We start from the raw sequence: 20,933 nt of genomic DNA, 5'->3' as shown, positions 1-20,933 counted from the left end.
TTGGTCGACTGGACCACTCGACCAATCCACTCGACCAATGAGTACAGCAACTCCAGATTTGGTCTGTTTCGGATGTTTTGATATCTTTTCTGTTAGGGATCTTTCCTAATATGTTGTATATACTTGTTTAGGACCTTCTTCTCAAGTTTGCCAAGATCTTACTTGATTTCTTAGGATCCCTTTGCGAGTTATAAAAGGTAAGGATGGTTATTTCCTTAATTACATAGATAGCATGAATCTAGTTTCTATATTTGAATATCATTAATATGTTTCCTAAATTAGATTCTTACAATGATATACTACTGTTGCATAACTTTGATTACAGTAGCATTACTTATTCATATTAAATTGATTCATGTATGATTTACTTACCAATGTTATACAAGTGATTGTAATTATTGATTTCTTTCCATATATGAAGTTACCATATATGTGATGATATGAATTGATGCATGTGTATGCTTACGTATGGTTTGGAAAGGAGAGGTGTCCTTTCGACACTTCTGTCCTTGGACTACTACGGGAATATTATGGGATGTTTCCGGAGATGCCCTCTGGACACCTTCCTAAACTGTTGGATGACATATCTAGGATTGTCTAGTAGTGTTTGGCTAGGATGTCCTGTTATGTCGAGACCCTAATCGGAGGGGTATTGAGACCGAATGACCCGTGGTAGCAATGGGGATTCATGGGCGCTCAAGACCGGTAACCAACCCGTGAGAGGACAGGAATCACATTGTGGGGGCCATTTATTGGTAGGGTTGCATATGGTTAGACTTGGGCTCACGGGCGCTTAAGACCGGTAACCAACCCGTGAGAGGACGTGAGAGCTTCCCGTTTACCATATGTGGATGATCAATAGGGTTGATGAGTCCGTAGTCCGAGTTGGTCGGTGCCATAGGATACGTTGACTCTAGTGTGAAGGATACCGGAAAGGATCGTCAGGGACGAGGAATGGAAGTATCTCGGATCTGACTTGATGTAACTAAGTAGAAGACTTGCATTTGGCTAGGTTTTACCCTGACATGCGCCAGTACTTATACCAAATGGTTATGAGAGAGTGTGTTGACTTAACCCCCTGCCAAGGTTTGTCCTGAGGGATGAAGGACCCATTACCAATCGGCTGCTCAAGACCGGTGAAATGATCCGTGAGAGAATCCAAGATATCTTAAATGGTTGAGGATGTGAGTGGACTTTCCTAAAGAAGTACGGTGCTATGACTTAAAGCATGTCTGCCAATAGAGACCAGCATACATAGAGTTAGATTCATTCATTCATTGTTTGTCTCATGTCATATTGCATTTATGTTTGTTCTGGAATCCTGCCATTTATGTTATTATGGATTTTTAAGCGCCTTTACTCGAGTTTCTTCGAAACTCATTCCTTTATTGTACAATGTTGTTAGACTATCCTGCAGTCTTGAGTACTATGACGGTCCCTATGAAGAAGCGCAAGGCGAAGAGGCATATCTCCGGGGAAGGTGATTGCGGTTACCACAATTACTCTGAAGATCCCGCGAGTGGTTATGCTCCGTACGATGCTTAGTCCGACCATTGAGTGGAAGCGTCCTTGTGCTATTTATGAGATTTACACTTACAAGGATGTTGTCTATAAAGTGGAGAATAACTTAGTTACCCAATGTACTTGTTACTGGGATTAGGTTTTGTCTAGTTTATTCTTTTAGAGCTACTTTTCCGCTGGATGTAAAGTGGGATTTTTGCTTCACTTTACTTATCATTTGATACTACGATTATATCTATTATTCGATTCAATTATGATTCATTCTTTCTTTATTGGATCTATGATTTATCTTCCGCACCCATGTTATGATTGTTCATGATTATGTTATTGTTTATGTGGGAGGTTGATCACTCGATACCTGATCTTCGGGCTGTGGATCACACTCTCGGGTATGCCAGATAGGGTACCGGCTGGGAGGGCGTGACATATCAAACCCGAATCGGAAGGGTATTGAGACCGAACGACCCGTGGTAGGGTATGGTTGATGGGCGCTCAAGACCGGTAACCACCCCATGAGAAGACATAAACCATACTGTGGATACCCGAAAGGGGCCATTTATTGGTAGGGTTGAAATGGATAGACCTGGGCTCACGGGCGCTCAAGACCGGTAACCAACCCATGAGAGGACGTGAGAGCTTCCCGTTTACCATTTGTGGATGACCAATAGGGTTGATGAGTCCGTAGTCCGAGTTGGTGGTAGCCATAGGATATGCTGACTCTAGTGTGAAGGATACGGAACCGAGTTGGTTGGTGCCATAGGGATAGTATTTGGATCTGACATGATACGACTGAGTAGATGACTTGCATTGGGCTAGGCTTTGCCATGACATGCGCCAATACTTATACCAATGGTGATGTGAGAGAGTGGTTACTTAATCCCCAACCATGGTTTTGATGAGGACTTTACCCAATTACCTCGGCAGACCCAAGATATCATGTATGATTGAGGGGGAGTGACAGACGACCTAGAGAAGTATGGTGCTATGGCTTAAAGCATGTCTGCCTTAGAGACTAACATACTTAGAGTTAGAATCATATTTCATCATTGTTTCATATCATCTTGTATCATATTGTGACTTGTATCGTATGATTCGTGTATTGTGGAACAATTCGCCTTGCTGAGTTCTTTGAACTCATTTCCTTTCTGCAATTGTTTTTGTTAGACATATCTGCAGGTATTGAAGACATTGATGGCTCCTACTATGAGGCGGCGCAGGATCCCTTATACTACGGTGAAGGTCCTGGCTATTACGAAGATTATGGTGAAGGTGCCGAGGATGATTACCCTCTGTACTAGAGTTAGTCCGACCATGATTTGGGAGAGGCCATGCTTAGTCTCCTTTGTGTACACTTACGAGGATACTCTATACTTGATGGAGGAGACTCTAGCCTAGGCCCTTATGTCTTTTTGGAACCCGGATATGTTGTAATAACTTTTGGAGTTACTCTTTGATTTTGGAATTTGTAACTAAATTTGATTAACCACTTTCCGCTGTTATTAAAGAGTGGCTCCTGATCACTCTTTCTCTTTTGAGATTACTCTATTATGTAATTGATACTTGATAGTTTCCGCACTCTGATTGATTATCTTTCTTATTCACTTGATTTGTTTATTACTTGCTTTAAACATTGATTATATTGTTCGTGATTATGTTATCGTGTATGTGGGAGGCATGGCCGCTCGATCCTTGATCTTCGGGCTGTGGATCACATCCCGGGTATGCCAGATAGGATACCGGCTGGGTGGATGTGACAGAGTGGTATCAGAGCCCACGATCAAGTAAGGCCCCAACCACAAAAATGGCAACGGAACATTCTGAGTCACAGATCCAAGGTGACTCAATTATTCTTAGAAGTGAATAATAGGTAACTCGGACTAGAAACCCGATTAATGAAGCATAAGTAAATTGTTGAATAACATACAATAACTAAAATTTAACAATCATCACTTAATGAACCAAAAAGAAAAGTGAATAATGCACAATAATAGGTGAAACAAAAGTGACTTTCATTAACTTAAATAAGTTTTACAACGGATTACATATGACAAGCATAAACTGAAATCCTAGTACAATCTATCTATCTAGGAGACCGGCGCCGATCTCTGGGTGCTCTGACATCCTCAGTAATCTGAGTGAGCTGGGACTGCATTTGATCCTGCCTGGACTCTATCTATGCAAGCCTCACCTCCAGCCTCTCATACATCTGTGTCTGACTCGCCTCCATCCTCTTGTACATCTGAGTCTGCCTAGCTCCTAAACCCTTAAACAACTGCTCCTGTCTGACCCCCATCCTCTCCATCATGGAAGTCATAGACAGCATCTGAGCATAGAGGTCTAGTGCAGCCTGTGATGGACCCCCGACCTCAAATTGTGGTGCAGGAATCCCCTGATCATCGGGACCGACATCTTGCATACCTATATCATCCCCAGCCTGTTCCTCTGCTGGAACATCCTCATCATCATCCTCGGACTCCGACTCGTCCCCTAGACTGGGAGATCTATCGATATGATCTAACTACATCAGTCCAATAGTCCTCGTACCAATGGAATACCCCGCACCTCCAACAACCCTCTCCTCATCGTCCAGGTCTACACGAAAATACCTGAAGATGCGCGTCAATAGGATCCCAAAGCAAAGGTTCCTAACACTCGGATGCGTGACAACCTCGATCATAACACTCTGTATAATGTAAGCCAGATCGATCTCGAACCCCATATAGATCCGTTATATGAGCAAGGCATCCATCACCGTAACCACATGGTGATGTCCCGCTCTCGGTATGATGTTCCTCCCTACAATCCGCCCAATGACCTTGGCTGATGGAATCATCTCGCCGCTGTTCCTAGGCTGATAACACCTATCATTATCCCAAAATGTCATGCATATCTCATACAACTCGTATGGAAGCATATGTCTGCTGAAATCCTCCCCTACTGATATCCACACGCATGCATGTGGACAATGTGGAACCCCAAGAATATTTGCTAGTGTGCGAGTAGTAAATCTGATCTGAGTCTCTCTGACCTGACTTGCTATCACTAACTCCATTTGATCAGCTAGACCCTCCACAAAAGATGTCAAATTGCTGTAAAACAGTCGAACTAACTCTGGGTACACAGGCAAATCCTCAGTAAGTAGGTGTGTCCACCCCAAAGTGTCAAATCTCTCCCCGATCCGAAATGTCGTCAACTCTCCAGCCCGAAATGGTCGGCCATACTCTATGTGGCAATGCCCAAAGTACACCTCGTAGAGGAACTCGGCAAATGGTGTAACGAAGCGGTGTCGATCGATCACCTCCGCTCGTGGCAGCAAAGGCACCTGACCTCTACCTCTCCTGGTTCCTACTAATCTACCTCGACCTCGAATACCTCGTCCTCGTCTCTCCATAGTGTATAAATATCTGTAGAAAAGATCAACATGTCAATGTTAGAAGATTACCAAAAATTGGACATGAAGGGCGTTTTAGTAATTTTTGGAAATTTTGAAATTTGGGGAAAATTCAAATTGAGTATACTGACATATGCACAATACTTATAATTTCATGACTATGAAGTTTTTTGGAAGAAAACTGGTCGAAATCGCGTCCTAAAGTTGAAAATTCAGCAAGCTAGAAAAGAGGAATTTCGACGTTTAGGTCAAATTTGGGGATTTTTGAAATTGTTGAAATTGTTTGAAACGAATTTCATGGTAATGTGTAGCATGTCATTTGGAACGTGTAGCATCAAATTTGGTGTTAAAAATCCTAGCGGTTTGGGAGAAATCGAAGTTTTACTAAATTTGGGAATTTTCGGCTACGTTAACGAAAGCAAGTTGAGATTTTGTGTTTGCTTGATGTTTAACCATTGTTGTTGCATGAAAACTATGGGATTATGTTTCTAAGCATGCATGAACATGTTTCTAACTTAGAACAACAAGTTTAACATGGTATTTTGAGAAATCTAAGTGAAGAAATCAATTGAGAAGATGATGAATAGTGATTTCCTTACTTGGTTGAGTAATGTTTGATGTGTTGATGTTGTGGAAGCTTCAAACCACTTGGAATCTCCTTAGAATTGATTGCTAGTGCGTTCTCCAAAGCCCCTCCACAAGGAAAATGAGTTAGAAATGAGAAATGAAGTGGAAATGAAGTTAAAAACCTGATTTTTTCTTTCTGTTGAGCTTGGTTGACTGGCAGTCGACCAGCCAGTCGACCAAGGCTATTAAAAGTGAGAAAAATTGGTTTTTTGGTGGAACTTTTGGATTTTGACCAATGATTGATTATTTGCTTATTATATTGATGAACCTATGTATGATTTGTGCATTTTAATTATTTGGTCAAGTGAGTTTTGATGAATCTTCGTGTCTCGATGTGGTTGACTTTCTTTTGCAAAATGGTTCTTTTGAGAAATCGTCTTGTTGGCTCTGGTAGTACCGGTAACGAAGAGACACCTGCTGGGGGATCTGACCAACAGACCCAAGAGGACAGCCATACTACAGATGGCATCCCCAATGCCCCTGACATTGGAAGCTTCAAGGACATTGCTAGCATCATGACAAACATGATGCAGCAGCAACAAACTCAGCTCAATTAGATGATGGATGATGGCTGGTTTTGTGAATATTCGGGAAGAGAATCGTGCAGGCAGGCATGGTAATCCTAGTATGGCAGCCCCGTATGTGGAGAGGTTCGCTGGAACCCCACGTACCAGGCTAATGGAGAGCTTCTCGAAACTGCAAGTGCCATCCTTTATTGGTGTATCAAAGGATGTTCTGTTCCCTAACAGATGGCTAAGGGAACTAGAAAAGGCCTTTTGGCATTTGCAGTGTACGGATGCACATAAAATACTCTTCGCCGAGCAGAAGCTTCAGCAGGAAGCGGATGCATGGTGGACTTCTTCTCGCCTTATTCTAGAAACCCTCCATGTTGGTGTTGTCTCTTGGGAAGTATTTAAAGAAGCCTTCTGTAAGAACTATTTCCCTGAGGCAGTGAAGGATGCCAAGGAGACAGAGTTTATGGCATTAGCTCAAGGTTCCTTATCTGTATTGGACTACTAGCAGAAATTTGAAGAGTTGTTCTTTTTCGCCCCTGATTCGATAAAGCCTGACAATGCGAAGGCAAAGAAATTCTTCAAAGGACTGCGGCCATCTTTAAAGACATACCTCACCCTCCTCCCTCTTGAGAGTTATGCCTAGGTGGTTCAGAGTGCTAAGAAGTTGGAAGAAGGTGAAAGAGAAAATACGCGTGTTTAGAGGCCTTGGCAGCCTAGGCACCCCGGTCTTGTGGATCGCACCGAGCGTCAGTTTGTGAGGCCTTCACCATATCCCACTCCTGCCTTCCAGCCAAGGAGTGTGGGTCAGAGTTCTAGTGCTACATATGTAGGTCCTCGTGGCCAACCTAGTGGAGCTCAACCTACGGGATTTGTGCAGCCCCCTTGGCCTGGCATGGTTCCCCCTCGGCCTGCATTTCAGAGACCTCCAGTGGCAGCCGCTTCTGTGGGACAGAGAGATCTTGTGTGCTTCCTTTGTAAGCAGCCCGAACATTTTGCTCGCAAGTGTCCGAAGAAGTCTGCCCAACCTGGTGTTTCTGCTCCTGTCATGAGAAGCGCTCCTGTTCCTGCCCCTGCCCCTCCTTCTGGCAAAGTATTCAGCATATCTGGTACTGAACAGGACCCTTGTCATGAGGTTGTCACAGGTACATTGTTAGTTGCTTCCTTTCCAGCATTTGTGTTGTTTGATACGGGTGCATCTCATTCATTCATTTCATCTACATTTTCTATGAAGACTAACCTAACACCCAGATGTTTATCTAGTTGTTTGTCAATTTGTACCCCTGTTGGGTCTGCTGTTAAAATAGATAAAGTGTTAGAGGAATGTCCTGTTTTTGTTTGTGGATTGAACTTGAAGGCAAATCTAGTGTTGTTAGATATGAGGGATTTCGACGTGATCTTGGGAATTGATTGGTTGACATCCTACAATGCTGTGATCCTGTGCTCTTCAAAGAAGATTCAGTTTCGAATGGAAGGGAATTCAGTTTTTGAGTTCCAAGGCAAGAAGCGAAGAGTGAGCAAGAAGACTTTGACCGCTTTAATGCAAGTCCACACTTTGGTGGAAAGTGCTTCACCTGGAAGCAAGGTCAAAGAAGGGAAGAGACTTGAAGAAGTCAGAGTTGCTTGTAACTTTGCTGATGTGTTTCCAGACTATCTATCAGGACTACCCCCTGATAGAGAGCTTGAGTTCTCCATAGACTTGATTCCTGGAGTGTCTCCGGTATCTAAGGCTCCGTACCGGATGGCACCTACCGAGCTAGAGTAGTTGCAAACACAACTGAATGAACTCTTAGAGAGAGGTTTTGTGCAGCCAAGTGTCTCACCCTGGGGAGCTCCAGTCTTGTTTGTGAAGAAGAAGGACGGTAGTATGCGTCTACCGGGAGTTGAACAAGCTGACGATCAAGAATAGATACCCACTGCCCGGATTGATGATCTGTTCGATCAGTTGAAAGGCGTGGCTGTGTTCTCGAAGATTGATTTAAGGTCTAGGTATCATCAGTTGAAAGTGAAGCCAAGTGATATCTTTAAGATGACGTTCAGAACAAGGTATGGACATTATGAATTTAGAGTTATGCCTTTTGGTTTAACTAATGCTCCTGCCGTGTTCATGGACCTCATGAACCGGGTATTTCATGATGTGCTCAATAAGTTTGTGATCGTCTTTATTGATGACATCTTGTTCTACTCGAAGAATGAGGAAGAGCATGTGAAACACCTGAACTTCACATTGCAAAGGTTGAGAGAAAAGAAACTCTATGCTAAGTCTAGCAAGTGTGACTTTTGGCTCTCAAGGGTGGTGTTTCTTGGTCATGTTGTTTCAGCCGAAGGTATCCGTGTTGACCCGGAGAAAGTACAAACTGTTACCGATTGGGAAAGACCGAAGACCGTGACTGAGATAAGAAGTTTCCTTGGATTGGTGGGATACTATCGGAGATTTATTGAGAACTTTTCTAGGTTGGCTGCCCCTATGACTAAGCTAACTAGAAAAGAAGAGAAGTTTGTTTGGACCGAAGCTTGCGAGAAGAATTTTGAAGAGCTGAAAGTTAGATTGACAAGTGCTCCGGTTTTAACTATACCTGATAGTTCCGGTGGGTTGACAGTCTACACTGATGCTTCCAAGATCGGTTTGGGTTGCGTGTTGATACAACACGGCAAGGTAGTGGCTTATGCCTCTCGGCAATTAAAAGATTATGAGTGGAACTACCCCACTCATGACTTAGAGCTTGCCGCCATTGTTTTTGCTTTGAAGATTTGGAGACATTACCTATACGATGAGAAGATCGCTATCTTCACAGATCATAAGAGTTTGAAATACTTCTTCACCCAAAAGGAGCTAAACATGAGACAAAGAAGGTGGTTGGAGATGGTTTTTGACTATGATTGTGACATCCAATATCACCTAGGTAAAGCAAATGTAGTTGCGGATGCTCTTAGTAGGAAAGGTCATAGGAAGGAACTGAACTTGTATGCTTTGAGTGGGCCTTTGTTGTCGTCAATGGAAAGGTTTGGTTTGGAAGTGGTTCCTGAGGGTTCGGATTGTGTTCTTTATGCCATGACGGCAAGATCCACCCTTAGAGACCGGATTGTTGCTTTGCAGAGTTCTGATCTAGAGTTGAAAGAGAAGATTGAGAAGATTGCCACGAATTTAGAAATGGACCCTGCTTTTAGTACATCTTTAGATGGTACCTTATTGTTTAGAGGTAGACTCTATGTGCCTGCTGTTGATGAAATCAAGAAGGAAATATTGAAAGAAGTGCACCAGTCAATCTTTACAATGCACCCTGGATGTACCAAAATGTACAAGGACTTAAGGGAACATTTTTGGTGGAATGGTTTGAAAGCAGATGTTGAAGATTTTGTTGCCAAGTGTGAGACTTGCCAACGTGTGAAAGTCGTTCGTCAACCTCCGTCCGGATTGCTTCAGCCCCTTCCTATTCCTAGCTGGAAGTGGGAAGATATCTCCATGGACTTCGTGACTAGCTTGCCTCGGACAAGTAAGGGAAATGACACTGTGTGGGTGATTGTTGATAGGTTAACCAAATCAACCCATTTTATTCCTATGAAGATCACTTACACTTTGGACAAGCTAGCTAGGCTTTATGTGGACAATGTGGTTCGTCTACACGGAGTGCCTGTGAGTATTGTTTCTGATCGTGATCCTAGGTTCACCTTAAGGTTTTGGAATGGTTTGCAGAAAGCCTTGGGAACCCAATTGAATATGAGAACAGCCCATCATCCACAGTCTGATGGACAATCTAAGCAGACGATTCAAATCTTGGAGGATATGCTTAGATCCTGTGTGGTGGACATGGGTGGAAATTGGGATGAACACTTAGCTTTAGTTGAGTTTGCCTATAACAACAGTTATCAAGCAACAATAGGCATGGCTCCATTTAAAGCTTTGTATGGTAACACTTGTAGGACACCTTTGTATTGGACTGAGACGGGTGAAAGAAGAGTCTTAGGTCCGGAAATGATTGAAGCTACAAGTGCGATGGTTTACATGATTAGAGAAAGGATCAAGTCTGCCCAATCAAGACAGAAATATTATGCCGACAAGAGAAGAACCGATTTGGAATTTTCAATTGGAGAGAAAGTTTATCTTAAAGTATCACCTATAAAAGGGGTGACGAGATTCAATGTGAAAGGAAAGCTTAGCCCTCGCTTCATTGGACCTTATGAGAACTTGGAGAAAGTTGGACCTGTTACATACCGCTTGGCCTTGCCCCCATCTCTTGCTGAAGTTCACAATGTGTTTCATGTTTCGATGCTTCGAAAGTACATAGAGAACCCGGAACACATACTACAGCAAGCACCCGAAGGACTTAGTGCCGATCTTTCTTACGATGAAGGACTAGCTGAAATCCTAGATAAAAAGGACAAGCAGTTGCGGAATCACACCATCCCTTTGGTGAAGATTCGTTGGAAGAACCATACCCCGGAAGAAGCTTCATGGGAGAAAGAAGAAGACATGAAGGAGAAGTTTCCTCATCTTTTTGGAAACACAAGTATGCTTTCAATTTCGAGGACAAAATTTCTTTTAAGGGGGGGAGAATGTAAAATCCGGCCTTATCCTAACCCTGACTCGGCCCGGATTTTGTACCGTTGCAGGTCCAAGGACCTGAAGTGGAGGTAGAAGAGACTTGTGGGCCCTCTTAGTTGAAGATTCGATGCTTGATCCAGAGCCTATGGAAATTGACATTGATGCCCCTTACTTGAGCACATTGTCAGTGTTTAGTGAAAATCTGCGCATCGAAGAAGATTGAATTAGTTGAAGCACTTATTGAACCCCCCGCCCCAAACCAAAAATTTAAAAAAAAAAGGGACTTGTTGATTGACTTATAGGAGAAAACCCAACTCAATTCGTATTAGTCTGGCCTTTCAAATCCACATTCTAAGGTTGCTGTTAGCCTTGGTCGACTGCTTGGTCGACTGACAGTCGACCAGCCAGTCGACCAGCAGTAATGAAATTCAAAATTTTACAAAATTACTTACCATTTTGCCCCTACCTTCTTGGAACTCGTGAATGAAGGCCTAAACTAATCATTGGCAATCCAGAGAACGAGGTTTGGCATTCCCTAGGCTATCTCTTGGTGTTGGTGAAGGATTTTGACTCTAATCATTGGCATTTTATCTCAATCATTGATTCAAGGTATGGATTCTCTTCTTTTTTCTTCTAATCTACTCAACCCTTTATTAAATTCTATTCTTGGGACCATGGTTGAAGTGCTGCAACTTTGCAAACACTTAGCCATGAGTTCCCCCCTTTCAATTCCATGATTATCACCCCACTCTTGCTATAATTATCACGTCTCCACAGCCGTCTAACCTCCAAAAACGGTAATCCCAAATATAATATTCCTGAAATAGGCGAGGGTTACTATTTATAGGAGTCAGGGGGCAAAATAGGGCAAAACCCCGAAATCAGGACCTGGCAGTCGCTCAAGGCGGTCGCTTGGTTTAATCAACCGCCACTAGCAACCGCTCCTAAGTATATTGCTATACAAGGGTGTTTTGCTCAGGGGGTTGATGCCCAAGGACAACCTAACCCTAATGATGACATGGGGGTGGTCTTACCTTCATTCCGGACATCTCCAGACATCACTTGCCCTCCAGAAGTCTAACTAACAAGCAAGGCAGGCTCTTCACCAAAAGAAACCAAATCCATGGGTTCAGGGTATGGATCATGGGCTTCTATCTGAACACTCCACAAATTCACCCGGCTAGACCTTCGGGTTCTCGGACCTGCAATATGGATCCTGGGTTAGAAATATGGGGGTTGTTACAGAAAGTCATGGTTTTGATCCTTGTTTGATGTTTAATCTTTGTTAGATAGTCTTAGATTACTGTTCCAAAGATTCCTTTGGAATTTCGGAGTGTTTTGAATCTTGAAAGATGAGTTTTGGATAAAAAACCTCAGTTTTGGCTTCGGGTACTGTTCACCTGGTCGACTAGATCAGTTAACCAGCCAGGCTGCTAGGTATGGACAACATCGTGTTCTTCGTCCGATTTGATCCGTTTGACCTCCAATCATCTAGGGCTTTGTCCTGATCATGTATCTATGCTTGTCTAGGGTTTATTTGCTAACTTTGGACTTGATCTCTTTGATCTCCGGAATATCTTCGAATCTATTTAAGGTAAGGACAATTGTTTCCATATTAACATAGATTGCGTGAATCTTAGTTCTATTTTGGGAATTGCTTAGATTTACTACCTGATATGGAGAGTTTATGATCAGACCGGGTTCATACCTGGTCCGACCCCCGACCCCGGTCGAGACGGAGAAAACCGAATCGCTCTCGAGCGAACCGGATCCAGAAGATGGCTTGCTGAAGAAGAAAGATTATTCTGCTGCAAGCATGCCCTAATCTTACTTATGGATTAGGGTAATCACCCTGATGACAGCAGACTTAAACTGACGGCTGCGGATAATCATCATCAAAGGGATAACTATCGCATAACCTAATGGTTATCTCAGGAGTCCTCTACTAGCCCAAACTAGTAGAAGTCTATCGCTCAACGGATCTTACTAATGAGATCCAACGACTACCCGAAGAAGGCTCGAGTGCATCCAACGAAGGAGATTCGAAGGTACACTCTATATAAACCTCACTACCATACAAGGTGAGGGACGGATCAATCGATCAAGGAGAATACTATCTGAGACTCAGGTTCAGATACATACTGATAGATCTAAACTATCAGCGTCCTGCTATCTAGATCACCTTTCCCGTTTCTTCATTCATTAGCTCTGTGCTTCTAGCAGAGCCGTTTGTGATTAAGTTCATCAACTGACTTAGCCTTCGGAGGTGGACTCCCTAATTTCTTACGAAGTGTATCAAAAATTGAAGGTGGATCAAGATTTGATGAAACCTTCATCAACACACCTATATGGCTTTGCAGGGTCATCTGCAGTAGCGGAAGGATCGGTTCAGTTGGATCTTTCCATTGGAAGTTTTCCCAAAGAAACAACTGTCCGAATCAATTTTCTGGTGGTTCGAGAACTACCAGCCTATAATAATTCTTGGGCGACCATCTTTATCCAAAATGGGTGCTATTGTTTCAACAAAGCACCTAAAGATAAAATTCCCGACTGATATGGGAATCGGTCAAGTCTCCTCTGACCAGAAGATCTCTCGGCAGTCTTATGTTGCCTATTTAAAAGACAAGGAGGGTCCGAAGAAGGTTCTTGCCCTCCCCATAGAAGTTCGAGATGATCGGGAAGAGACGGAGATGCAAAGGCCCGAACCGGTGGAGAAAGCTGGAGCAAATCCAGGTGTGTACCGAGGATGCGAAAAAGATTACTTATGTCGGGTCCGAACAGTGGAAGAGTTTAAAGATGAATTGAAGTTATTTCTTCAACGAGAATAAGGATGTATTCGCATGGTCTGCTGAGGACATGCCGGGGATCGATCGGGCCATTGCAGAGCACAAACTACGGATAGACCCTAAGGCGAAACCGGTGATACGAGAAAAGAAGAAATTTCTCTATTGAAAAGTATGAAGCCGTTCGGAACGAAGTTGAAAAACTTAAAAATTCTGGTTTCATAGAACCAATCGAGTGCCCAACTTGGTTGGCCAACGTGGTGATGGTGAAAAAGGCGAATGGGAAGTGGAGGATGTGTACGGACTACACGGATCTAAACAAAGCTTGCCCAAAAGATTGCTACCCATTGCCTCGGATTGACCTCTTGATAGATGCTACTGCGAGGTATGAAACTTTAAGTTTCATGGATGCCTACTCGGGGTATAATCGGATCCTTATGAATAAGGAATATGAGAAGTATACGGCTTTTATGACTGATCGTGAAAGCTATTATTACAAGGTCATGCCTTTTGGCCTGAAGAATGCGGGAGCAACATATCGAGAGGACCGTCAACAAGATTTTCAAAGAGCTGATAGGAAAGAACGTTGAAGCATATGTTGACGACATGCTTGGTGAAAAGCTTTACAAAAGCAAATCACATTGCAGATTTGATCGAGGTTTTCTCGATCGAGGAAACATCAAATGAAGTTGAACCCCGAAAAACGTGCCTTTGGAGTCTCCTCCGGCAAATTCTTGGGTTTCATGGTATCACGAGAGGGAATTGAGGCAAATCCTGCCAAAATACAAGCTCGATTGATATGGAGGCTCCCAAAACCGTTCGGGATGTACAATGTTTGTGAGGGGAGAGTTGCTTGCCTTAAATCGATTTATCTTCAAGTCCGGAGAAAAATGTTTGCCTTTCTTCAAGGCACTTAAAGACCTGAAGGGCGTAAGGAAGCAAAGTGGACTGAAGAGTGCGAGAAAGCTTTCGAGGAATCAAAAGAAGCACTTGGACAACCACCGATCCTGTCCGGGCGAGAGAAGGGGGAAATATTACAGCTATATCTAGCGACATCCCTTTCCGCGATCGGTGCGGTACTTGTTCGGGAGAAAGATAAGAAACAAGTGGCCGATTTACTATGTAAGCCACGTGTTGCTGGATGCGGAGACGAGATATTCGCAGATTGAGAAGCGGGCTCTGGCTCTCATGATGGCCGCCAGGAAGCTAAGGCCATATTTTCAGGCTCATCCAATCGAGGTATTTACAACTTTTCCTCTTAGTAAAGTTCTTAACAAACCTGATTTGTCTGGAAGGATGGTATCCTGGTCGGTTGAGCTAAGTGAGTTCCAAGTGAGCTTTAAGCCCAGGACTGCAATCAAGGCTCAGGCATTAGCCGACTTTGTAGTAGAAACTACTGCACCAGTGGAACCCACTATTGAGGATCCCATTATACCAACCACTTGGGAGGTATATGTCGATGGTTCGAGTAATAAAGATGGAGCAGGCGCTGGAATTCTATTAAGAAGTCCAGCAGGATTTATTATTCGATATGTTTTGAGATTCGCATTTGATGCAAGTAATAACGAAGCGGAGTATGAGGCCCTAATAGCAGGACTTCGGTTGTCAAAGGCATTAGCTATTGCAGATGTTACTATTTATAGTGACTCTCAGCTTATAGTCAACCAAGTCCAGGGGGAGTATGGCATTAAAGAACCACGCTTGCAAAAATATCGGGAGATAGTGCAGGCATTTCAGAACCAATTCCGGAATTTGAAGATATCTCGGATTTCGAGGAATGAAAATTCGAGTGGCGAGATGAGCTATCCCGACTAGCCAATGCCAAGGAAAAGAATCTAGACCCTTCGGTCTACATTGAAGAGGTAACTTTTCCCAGTTATCATGAGAAAGAAATTTCTTATATTGAAGCGAACGTTCTTTGGATGGATCCAATAATTGAATATCTAAGAGATGACAAGTTACCCGAGGATCCGGTAGAAGCAAGGTTGATCAAGATTCGATCAGCTAGATTTGTCATTCAGAATGGGAGACTATATAAAAGATCTTATGCTGGACCCCTTATGAGATGTATAGGCCCCGAAGGAGAAAACTCAGCTTTGGCTGAGGTTCATGAAGGAATTTGTGGCGCTCACATGGGTGGCAGAGCCCTGGCCCACAAAATTCTAAGACTGGGGTTATATTGGCCTAAGATCCAAGAAGCTGCTATGGAATACGTTCGTCGATGTAGTAACTGTCAAATTCATGCTACAGTATCGAAGCGCCCGGCGGAAATTATGACTTCAATTCTAAATCCTATTCCCTTTGCAATGTGGGGAATTGATATCATGGGCAAATTCACCAAGGCATCGGGCGGACGGGAATATCTGATAGTAGCAATTGATTACTTCACAAAATGGATCCGAAGCATTGGCACCGGTGGAGATAATGGCGGGGACGTTACGGGATCGTGAGTTCGAGGAAAAAGCAAATGAACAAGGACTGCTTGATAGTCTTGATTTGTTGGACGAAGTTCGGGCAAAGGCAATAGCACGAACTCAACATTATCAAAGAAGGATAGCGTCTCATTATAATACTCGAGTGAAGAATCGTCGGTACTTAGCCGGAGATTTGGTGTTGAGAAACACCCTAGCTTCCGACCCGCGTCACCAAAGAAAGTTGGACCCTTCCTGGGAAGGACCTTATATGGTTGTGAAACCGGTCGGTTCGAGGAGCTTACAAGCTGAAGAACATTGATTCCCAGAAAGAATTGGATCATTCGTGGAATGCTAGGCATCTCAAAAAGTTTTATCCTTGAAGATGATTTCAATTTTGTTCGTGATGTAATCATTTTCAACTCAATCAATGCAATTTTTGGTTTTCAACAAACTATCTTTTGATTGGGGGGCATCATACACCACATTCAAGAACACATTCAAGAACAAGATCCAACTATAAGGCATCGGATGAAAATTCGTGTGGGTCCTTCAACACTTCAACACTTATGGAAAATCTTTCGAACTTTCTTAAGTCGGGGCATCGGATGAAAATCCGAGTGAGTTCCTTTTGCAAGGCGTCGGTTTAATACCCGAGTGAGTTCCTTCGAGACTTATTGAATTTTTGAATTATCCTTAAGTATAAGGCATCGGTTTAAAACCCGAGTGAGTTCCTTCTCAGACTTATTGTATTTCTCCGGAAATCCTTAAGTATAAGGCATCGGTTTAAAACCCAAGTGAGTTCCTTCTCAGACTTATTGTATTTCTCCGGAAATCCTTAAGTGTAGGCATTGTTTCAGACAACTAAGACCTAATGCAACGGCGATTCAAGTGGCTAGCAAAGTTCAAGATAAAGTAATTTCTTATTTCTTGGAAGATCCAAAGAGGCCAGTATCAAAACAATTACAAGAGCTGGATACAATCTCGATCAAAGAAGAAAGTCATTACAGGTGATTGTTAACAAGTTATACAAGATCGACGCGACTTTGCTAGAACAAACATATGAGTCAACCATTGGTGAGGAAAAGAAGAAATGAGGATTACAAAAATATTTCAATATTCATAAAATCCTCTGCAATTTTATACTCTTTGCCCAGCTTGTCCAGGAGAAGAATGGTCCTTGACCAAACTCGCATTCGGCACGAGCTCGTCATAATTGACTTCTTCCAGGCGGAGAATAAACAGGAGAATCTTCCGGATATTGCATAATATCCGGATCGGAAGGTGGAGGATCAATCTTATCCTTGGTCCGAGTCGGGAGGAGGAATACCCGGGTTGGTAAATACTTCGAGGATGGCAAACAACATTGTAGGGAGTCGTATCAAAATGAGGATCTTTCCTTAATATTGATTCCCATACTTCGTTCTCACCATCCCGATACGCCCTGCAAGTTATAAGCATTCAGCATATCAACAAAAGGCTTCTTGTGTAAATACTTGAAGACGCAGGCTCTGCGAACATCAGTTGGAAGGGATTCGGGCAAAGGAACGATAGCTTGCCTTTCGGGTAATGTTTCGGATCCTTTAGCTCCGACTTTCCAACTGTCCGTTCCAGTCGCCGGATCTTCTCCACGGCATCATCCAAATCGACCGAAGACGACCAATCATCGAATTCTTTTCTCCTGCCACCTCCCAAGCTAGATTCCGAAGGCGAGCAATCTCAACATCTTTAGCTTGAGAGATTCCCTGAAGCCTAGAAACTTCATTGCTCAACCTCATCGAGTCTAGTAGCTGCTTCCACTTGGTTGTGGAAGTTACCAAACAAGACTCCTGCAAACAACTTTCGAGTTAGCGAGGAGCGAGAAAAGTAATTTTTCAAAATCAGAGGATAATGAAGAAAGACTTACATCACCAGTGACTTCGTAAAGACTTCATCTGGAAGTTTGGAAAGAACTGCGCTCTCAGAAGTCATTCGAGCAGCAGTACACCATTCCAACGCTTTGTCAAACTCGTTTGACACTAATTCAGGCAAAGGATGAGAAGGATGATGTCACGCCCTCCCAGCCGGTACCCTATCTGGCATACCCGAGAGTGTGATCCACAGCCCGAAGATCAGGTATCGAGTGATCAACCTCCCACATAAGCAATAACATAATCATGAACAACCATAACAAGAGTGCGGAAGATAAATCATAGATTCAAATAAGAAAGAATGAATCGTAAACGAAACGGAATAATAAATATATAATCAGAGTGTCAACAGATAAGTAAAGTGAAGCAAAAATCCCACTTTACATCCAGCGGAAAAGTAGCTCGAAAGAATAAACTAGATAAAAGCTAATCCCAGTAGCAAGTACATTGGGTAACTAAATTATTCTCCACTTTGTAGACGACATCCTTGTAGGTGTAGATCTCATAAATAGCACAAGGACGCTTCCACTCAATGGTCGGACTAAGCATTGTACGGAGCATAACCACCCGCGGAATCTTCGAGTAATTGTGGTAACCGCAATCACCTTCCCCGGAGATATGCCTCTTCGCCTTGCGCTTCTTCATAGGGACCGTCATAGTACTCAGCTGCAGCGGGATAGTCTAACAACATTGTACAATAAAGGAATGAGTTTCAAAGAAACTCAGTAAGGCAGTTAAAATCCATAATAACATAAATGGCAGGATTCCAGAACAATCATGAATGCAATATGATATGAGACAAGCAATGAATGAATGAATCTAACTCTATGTATGCTGGTCTCTATTGGCGGACATGCTTTAAGTCATAGCACCGTACTTCCGTAGGAAAGTCTCAATCACTCATCATCAGTTGGTAATGGGTCCGGCATCCCTCGGGACATTCCATGGCTAGGGGGTTAAGTCAACACACTCTCTCACAACCATTTGGTATAAGTCTTGGCGCATGTCGGGGTAATACCTAGCCAAATGCAAGTCTTCTACTTGGTTACATCAAGTCGGATCCAGATACTTCCATTCCTCGTCCCCGACGATCCTTTCCGGTATCCTTCACACTAGAGTCCTCATAGTCCCCGACTACGGACTCACCAACCCTATTGATCATCCACATATGGTAAACGGGAAGCTCTCACGTCCTTTCACGGGTTGGTTACCGGTCTTAAGCGCCCGTGAGCCCAAGTCTAACCATATGCAACCCTACCAATAAATGGCCCCCACAATGTGATTCCTGTCCTCTCACGGGTTGGTTACCGGTCTTGAGCGCCCATGAATCCCCATTGCTACCACGGGTCGTTCGGTCTCAATACCCCTCCGATTAGGGTCCGACATAACAGGACATCCTAGCCAAACACTACTAGACAATCCTAGATATGTCATCCAACAGTTTAGGAAGGTGTCCAGAGGGCATCTCCGGAAACATCCCATAATATTCCCGTAGTAGTCCAAGGACAGAAATGTCAAAAGGACACCTCTCCTTCCCAAACCATACGTAAGCATACACATGCATCAATTCATATCATCACATATATGGTAACTCCATATATGGAAAGAAATCAATATTTACAAACATTTGTATAACATTGGTAAGTAAATCATACATGAATCAATTCAATATGAATAAGTAATGCTACTGTAATCAAAGTTATGCAACAGTAGTATATCATTGTAAGAATCTAATTTAGGAAACATATTAATGATATTCAAATATAGAAACTAGATTCATGCTATCTATGTAATTAAGGAAATAACCATCCTTACCTTTTATAACTCGCAAAGAATCCTAAGAAATCAAGTAGGATCTTGGCAAACTTGAGAAGAAGGTCCTAAACAAGTATATACCACATATTAGGAAAGATCCCTAACAGAAAATATAGCAAAGCATCCAAAGCAGACCAATTCTGGAGTTGCTTTGTACTCATTGGTCGAGTGGATTGGTCGAGTGGTCCGTCGACCAATCGATCGACCAATGCGGGCCGATAGCTTAGAAAATCGAGTTTTGAGATATGAAATCCGAATTTGATGGTTCAAGAGGATACTAATCAAGGGGTAGACTACATCGGTAGTATTCTAGCATATAGGGGACCTCAAAACACTAATCAAATCAAGGTATCAAGACCCAAATTAGGAAACAAAAAGTTACCATAAATAAATCAAACATGGATCTTGATGAAGTTTGAAATAGAAAACAAGGACAAGAACAATAGGAAGATGGATCATTGCTTTCGGTAATGAAAACATGAAAACATGCATAGGTCTTCATGGTATAAGGCTTAGAAGCATAAATCTAAATAAGGAAATAAAACCTACCATATATGTACTATCATGCATCATGAAGAACACATAGTAAGGTAGAAGAGAACAACTAGAATTCTATGGATTATGGATCATAGAAAGAAAACACAACCATTAACCACTAACATGATCAATGAAAGAAGATCCAAAGAGATCAGAATTCAAATTAGGAAATTAACAGAGATTAAATCATGGTTTGATCATGAATCCTTCAAAAGCTTGCAATGATCATGGTTAAGATCATTGTTCTAGCCTTTAATCCTTAGGATGATCATGAGAACATGTTCGAGAGATGTTTGCAACAGAGGATGCAGCACCTCTTCTACTGTCTCAACTCAAAAAGGAAAGAAAAACAAAGATGTAGGAGAAGAAGAGAGAGTAGACATACCTTTTGATGCAAAAAGAAGAGTTCCGACGAAGATCCGCCAAGAAAACTCCAAGGATGCAAGAGAGATGACTTGCGAGAGGTCTTTGGTTCGTTCCGGAGGGTTTGGAGGCAGCAAATACGAAGTGGACTCGAGGTTAGGCTTAAATAGAGCAAGAATCAACCTAATTGCCAAAGACAGCACCCATTGGTCGAGTGGATTGGTCGGCGGCCGATCGACCAATCGGTCGACCAATGCGGACAAACAAGGCCAAAACAGGGAATTGAAGGCCCAGATCAAATCCAAACCTAAAGGGGTTTTGCACACAAGTCAAGTGACTTACCTAGTAGGTAGAAATGCCTTCAAACCAAGATAGAGATCACTCCAAGTCCATCAACTAATTAGATCTTCATCAGGATTCTGTTTCCATAAATAGAACCTCAACATCAACCTTCATGGATTCAAAGCCAGACACCAAGTCCTCTACTGGGATGGCCCAAAGCTGACTTCTTACTTTACTT

The sequence above is a fragment of the Hakea prostrata genome, chromosome 3 (assembly GCF_041222555.1).
Source record: "Hakea prostrata isolate BN-2017 chromosome 3, UWA_Hpros_2, whole genome shotgun sequence".
Lineage (NCBI taxonomy): Eukaryota > Viridiplantae > Streptophyta > Magnoliopsida > Proteales > Proteaceae > Hakea > Hakea prostrata.
This window is presented reverse-complemented; position numbering follows the sequence as displayed.